The sequence below is a fragment of the Schistocerca serialis genome, chromosome 11 (assembly GCF_023864345.2).
Source record: "Schistocerca serialis cubense isolate TAMUIC-IGC-003099 chromosome 11, iqSchSeri2.2, whole genome shotgun sequence".
Lineage (NCBI taxonomy): Eukaryota > Metazoa > Arthropoda > Insecta > Orthoptera > Acrididae > Schistocerca > Schistocerca serialis.
This window is the reverse complement of record NC_064648.1, coordinates 144,143,126-144,150,295: the sequence shown is the minus strand read 5'-3', so window position 1 is coordinate 144,150,295 and position 7,170 is coordinate 144,143,126. Positions and strand designations below refer to the sequence as shown.

The 7,170-nt window shown below is 40.4% G+C and overlaps 1 pseudogene; it reads right to left on the bottom strand.

The window, feature by feature from the left end:
* Nucleotides 1-3,897: 3,897 nt before the first annotated feature.
* LOC126427492 (5S ribosomal RNA) lies at nucleotides 3,898-4,015 on the bottom strand (annotated as a pseudogene).
* Nucleotides 4,016-7,170: the final 3,155 nt, after the last annotated feature.

Below are 7,170 nucleotides of genomic sequence, written 5' to 3'. Positions count from 1 at the left end.
ATCAGCAAGAGCTTCAAGTTCAACGAGGAATAGTTACGTCCACACTTAGAAAGCCCCTGCTTTCTAAAAGCAATAGTTCGATGCTTCATGATTCCATCTACCTCAGATTTTAGGAAGAGCTTAACACCAAGAACCACTTCAGCTTAGAAAAAAAATCTTTGCTTAAATCTGAAAGTGACCGAAGAGATGCTTCCAAACGTGCCTGTTAAACACTCTCAAATTTCGTCTCCGCTTGGCCATCCCAGTCCCAAGGAGTTTTCTTCCCTGTTAATGTACATAGTCGTGGTGCAGATAAAACATTCAAATTTATCAATCTTTCACAAAAAATACTTAAAACCCTGAATGTTCAATTATCTTTCCTCGTTTTAGGAATAGGAAAGCCTCTAACCACCTCAATCTTCTCTGGATCTTGTAGAATCCCCAATACAGTAACAATGTGTCTAAGAATGTTCACCCGAAATCTACCAAACTCTTATATGTTTCTGAATTTACACTGACTCTGTAACCTATCGAGGACATCATTATACATTTCCCAGCTCTCTTCTGCAATCACCACATTACCATCGCACATGGTTCATATTTCTCTCATATCTGTTGGAAGAATGCTATTGTAACTTCTCATAGATGCTGTTGAACTGCTATTCAACCCGAAGTGCAACTTGTGTATAGCAAGAGTCATAAGTTAAGGATGCTATGGATCTGCGAGATGGAGGAAGCGTTCTCGTAAATCGATAGAAGGCATCAACTTAATACCATGAAATTTCTGCCAGAGCTCACCTCATGTCAACTGCCTATCGGTTTCTGGCAAAATAATTGTGTTAATCTGACTAGAACCGAACACCAACTGCATACCATCTCTCTATGCCTCTCTAACAGTGGGTTGTTACAGGGACTGACAGCAGCTTCAGTCATCCCTTGCTGCAACATTTTCTTGATTCCAACCTCAGCTCTGTCTTTATAAATCTGTGGGGTCAGATATAACCTGCCAAAAATCTCTTACATTCCTAAACTTTAAACTGACCGGAAGAAAGTGTTGATTGTGCCGGAATGTTAAAAAAACACTGAAGAATAAAGCGACTGAACAACAAAAGAGTTTCTCTTCACTACTTTATCTGGTTCTTCAACATACTCACAAGGGAACCTCCTCATCGCACCCCCCTCAGATTTAGTTGGCACAGTGGATAGGCCTTGAAAAACTGAACACAGATCAATTGAGAAAACAGGAATAAGTTGTGTGGAACTGTGAAAAAATAAGCAAAATATACAAACTGAGTAGTTCATGCGAAGATAGGCAACATTAAGGACGATAGGAACGCAAGAGCGCCGTGGTCTCGTGGTAACGTGAGCAGCTGCGGAACGAGTGGTCCTTGGTTCAAATCTTCCATCGAGTGAAAGGTTTAATTTTTTATTTTCAGTTTATGTGACAAACTCTTATGTTTTCATCACTTTTTTGGGAGTGATTACCACATCCAGAAGAAAACCTAAATCGGGCAAGGTAGAAGAATCTTTTTACCCATTCGCCAAGTGTACAAGTTAGATGGGTCGACAACATATTCCTGTCATGTGACGCACATGCCGTCACCAGTGTCGTATAGAATATATCAGACGGGTTTTCCTGTGGAGGAATCGGTTGACCTATGACCTTGCGATCAAATGTTTTCTGTTCCCATTGGAGAGGCACGTCCTTTCGTCTACTAATCGCACGGTATTGCGATGTGGTCGCAAAACACAGACACTAAACTTATTACAGTGAACAGAGATGTCAATGAACGAACGGACAGATAATAACTATGCAAAAGTAAAGAAAGTAAAGTTTTCAGTCGAGGGAAGACTTGAACCAAGGACATCTCGTTCTGTAGCTGCTCACGCTAACCACGGGACCACGGCGCTCCTAAGCTCCCATACTCCTTTATGTTGCTTATGTCGCCAATGGACTACTCAGTTTGTATATTTTGCTTATTTTTTCACAGTTCCACACAACTTCTCCCTGTTTTCTCAATTGATCTGTGTTCAGTTTATCAAGGCCTATCCACTGTGCCAACTTATAACTAAATCTGAGGGGGGTGCGATGGGGAGGTTCCCTTGTCAGATGGATTCCACATTCCTTGTGAGGTATCAACACTTAGTTAGCAATGTAATAATAAAACTGCACTAGCACTGTTCTTACTAATCACAGACCTCGGCTCAAGGAACAACTCATGTCTGGTGAGAAATTTAAGACAATGGCTTGAACTTATCAGTCTAACCTCTCAAATGGTTCAAATGGCTCTGAGCACTATGTGACTTAAACACTCAGGTCATCAGTCCCCTTGAACTTAGAACTGCTTAAACCTAACTAACCTAAAGACATCACACACATCCATGCCCGAGGCAAGATTGGAACCTGCGACCGTAGCGGAGCGCGGTTCCGGACTGTAGCGCCTAGAACCGCTCGGCCACCCTGGCCGGCGTCTAACCTGTCGGTTTCCAACAAGTGGTCCACAGTCCAGGCTAAAATATGGCCTGCAAAAAATTTTAAACTTCAAACTTTTATTGATTTTACATTACTAATCACTTGTACACAGACTATGCAATATCGTGCACCAGGTGAGTAGTGGCAAGCGTGGGTGGACGGAGATGGGAGGGGGGGGGGGGGAGGAGGGAGGGAGGCAAAGGGACAAGTGATCACGCCACAGTAAGACACGAGCCGTTTTGTCAGCCACACCTTTCCTTTTGTCTAGTTCGGTGGTGTCAGCGATTCTATTTTGCCTGTTTAGTCGATCGATGGTGTCAGTCGACTAACTGCCCATTAGTCTTCAACATTCTTATCCAATTATTACATACCATTACATAAACGACGTAAGTACACGTACTTCTATTAATTCCTTTAATTAAGAGTAGTATTACAAAAGGTAATATAAGTGCGAGTATATCTACGTATGTATGAATTATACAACGTTGAGAACAGTTAGGGAAGTTTTGCTGACTACATAACTAGATTATCACATTATACAGCGATCTGTAAATAAAAAATGAAGACAGTAAAAGTATATTTATTCATTTAGTAGTCTATTATTTGTTCAATTTATTATGAGAAATACATTGTTTTTACATTTTCGGTCGTTATGCTTATATTCGATTGCATTTCTGTTTTATTTTCAGAAGGTGAGGCCTAAAAGAAAAGAAAACGGCAGTTACATCGAATTCGAATTTACGTCGACAGAAAGTAGCTTCAGTCCGGAACCGTGTGACTGCTACGGTCGCAGGTTCGAATCCTGCCTCGGGCATGGATGTGTGTGATGTCCTTAGGTTAATTAGGTTTAAGTAGTTCTAAGTTCTAGGGGACTGATGACCTCAGCTGTTGAGTCCCATAGTGCTCAGAGCCTTTTTTTTTTTTTTTTTTTTTTTTTTTATAGAAAGTAATGAAGAAATAAAACCACAGTGCATCAGTTCACGTGAACGATTCCTTGGATCCAGCGAAACTAAAACGTAAATCAGAAAAGCTCAATTTTCATTTCTCTGACTCACAACCAGAGTTCTTTGAAGGAAAATTAGAGAATCTGAAAAAAATGGAAGTGAGGCCTAACGTTATAAGGTTTGCGACATCGGGAAAAAACATTAGCAGCGTCGTTTGAGGCGCTGGCATTAATAGCACAATCGAAAAAGGCTCAGAAAATATAGAAACACACGCTAAACGTTGTTTAGTGAAAGCCGTCCGAACAGACCTTGGAAGGCCCAACGGCACCGACCGGCCGCCGTGTCGACCTCAACCCATAGGCGTCACTGGATGCGGATATGGAGGGCCATGTGGTCAGCACACCGCTCTCCCGGTCCTATGTCAGTTTACGAGACCGGAGCCGCTACTTCTCACTCAAGTAACTCCTCAGTTTGCCTCACAAGGGCCGAGTGCAGCCCGCTTGCCAACAGCTCTCGGCAGACCGGATGGTCACCCATCCAAGTGCTAGCGCAGCCCGACAGCGCTTAACTTCGGTGATCTGACGGGAACCGGTGTCACCACTGCGGAAAGGCCGTTGGCGGAACAATTTTTAGGATTACAAAAAAAAAAAGAACATACAAGAAATACCTATATCGAGCAACAAGGAAAACGCTCAAATTGAAGTGGGTTCAAATGACATCTAGGTTGGTTCAAATGGCTCTGAGCACTATGGGACTTGACTTCTGAGGTCATCAGTCCCCTGGAACTTAGAACTACTTAAACCTAACTAACGTAAGGACATCACACACATCCATGCCCGAGGCAAGGATTCGAACATGCGACCGCAGCGGTCGGGCGGTTCCAGACTGTAGCGCCTAGAAGCGCTCGGTCACAGCGGCCGGCTGACATCTAGGCACGCCTTCTTTCAATAATTAAAAAATCGCCATGCTTCGCTTTGCAGTGTGATGAATCGACTGATATTCATAATTGTTGTCTTTTGCCCTTGTCTGGCCACTTTTTAGACACCAGCAACATAACTAAAGAAGAAATATTAATCTCGCAGGAACTGAAATTAACACCAAAAGGTGTCTGCTACATGAATATGATAACAGAATGGTTTCAGAAGCACAACATCATGTCGGAAAATCTCGTCGGCTTCTGTATGGATGGGGCGTTACAGCTGTGATGGTATCTAATTGTTGCCGCTAGAGTAGTTGCTGATTGAAATGGCATCCCATACGATTAAACCACTTGCTTCTCTACCAGGTATTACTCGTACTGTAGGTACTTGCGCTGAGCACAGCTCAGCTTAAAAAGAATAGTTTAGTGTTAATTTTAATTTTAATAATCAACAGCCTAGCCTCAGTTGGACCGTTTACCTAGAATTTACCTAGCTTTCAGTCGGGATAACCCAACCTTTTTCGGAATAACAGTAACTACCGTTTGTCCATGGTGAACATGGTCAAGCTAAAACTACAAATCCATGAATTATCGTCAGACTGTAAAACTGCCTCGGTCCCACTTCGTGATGCGGCAGCCACGTGTGCTGTACTAGAACTGACTGTAGAGTCATGAGGCCCGCCTAGGCGAACACAATGCATTGCGCCTACGCATAAACTGTGTGATAGTTGCTTGTCGGGACAAGACGCGAACTTAGCTCCTGACCTTGAATTTATTAGTAAAGGGAAAGGGCGTATATGTTATCCTGTGCAAAACGTAGTTAGATCGACTGTCTTAACATTTATGGAGTATTCATTAATGGTGATATGAGGAAGGCATCATGTGCTTACAAGGTATGGCCTATCTAGGAAATTTTTGTGGTTAAGCACGAAGTTTAATCACCTAAAAAGAACTTAGCAGTGGGAAGGATATTATAAAGCTAACATCGTCATTATTATGACTAGGTCTAGAAATTTTTAAGATGTAAGACGTAATTGTTAAGCACTTGCTTAGCTATGGTTACAACGCATGAACATCCTATTGACTTAGCACACAAATGGTCGTGATTGAACTTATGAGCAAGTCTATATCTAATCTGTAACATCCGGCAATACGGGCCATATAAAATAGACGGTCATTATTCAAGATTAGTATATTTACTAATAGTTACTGTTATTCTGAAGAAAGCTGGGTTATCCCGACCGAAACCCAGGTAAATTCTAGGTAAACGGTGCAACTGAGGCTGTTGATTATTAAAATTAAAATTAATATTTATACAGTTGCTGACAGGGCCGCGAAATGTTGAAGATTTTTAAATAGCTTGATGCAGTAATAGCATCGAGCCGCATACGTCTGCTTTCATGACCCACAGCTAATTCGCTGCAAATAATAACCTGTAGCTGTGATTCTGCAGTCAAATAATGTGTACGTTGGCTATATAATTGCGAGTTAACAAAATAGACAGAAATGCAAAATAAAAGTTAAATGAATAATTTAATAACAAGAGACTAATCTAATGTCTTTAATTGATATATATGATATACAATTATGTTGAATAATGTTTATTCAATAAATGACATCTCATATAAAAAACGAGAAGTGGTCCTACAATATTCAGCTAAATGACAGACAGAAAAGACTCTTATCGTCTGTAGTAGAGATGTAATTTAATAACAAGAGACTAATCTAATGTCTTTAATTGATATATATGATATACAATTATGTTGAATAATGTTTATTCAAGAAATGACATCTCATATAAAAAACGAGAAGTGGTCCTACAATATTCAGCTAAATGACAGACAGAAAATACTCTTATCATCTGTAGTAGAGATGTAATTTAATAACAAGAGACTAATCTAATGTCTTTAATTGATATATATGATATACAATTATGTTGAATAATATTTATCCAAGAAATGACATCTCATATAAAAAACGAGAAGTGGTCCTACAATATTCAGCTAAAATACAGACAGGAAATACTCTTATCATCTGTAGTAGAGATGTGTTGAGGGTGTTATGAGAATGGTAGCCAAATCCCCAAGCTCAACTGTGATCAAAGATACACAAAAACTGAGTCCATTTCATAATCGCTATACACGAAATATTCACCAGCTCAGTCAGAGCTCACCATGATGATTCAGAAGTTAATAAGAATGGTAACTCGTACTCCATCTATCCTCAGTTCCAGAATACAAGCAGAGCACATTACGACCTCTCAAAATATAAACTCCCTCAGAATTTAATAAACAGTAGTGGCCTTTCACCGCCCAGAATCGGTACCTTCGGTTTCCGAGGCAAATCTGTCTTCTTGCAGCACGAACATCCCAGTGTCCAGAATCCAAGTGTCCCTTCAGCTCTTTGTTCAAAAAGTTTGAGTCCCGTAGTGTTTCTCTATTGTCTACTTTTCCATTGGCTGAAGGCCGTCACAACCAAAGATAAATCGTTCTTAAGCTCTGCAGACATAATTTAGCTCCACATGACCACTTACTGGATTAAACCAATATATTGAAACAGTATTTAAGTAAACGAATGTTAGAAACATTCAGTCACACTCAAACTATTCACAATAAACATAATCAAAGGTTTGTCCGTGACAAGTAAGCCAGTATTCTCACGCGAATGTACACACGATAAAATGACAGCGGATTGTTGTTAATATTGTTTAAATGATTATTTAGGCCTGCTTGTCAGAAGCGTCTCTTGGCGCTCTTTTACAATGGTGGCGTCAGCAAAAATTACCTTGATTTTGTATCATCAGTTGTAGTTAATAGTTAAATAAAGTTACTGCCAAAAACACTAAACTGTTCATT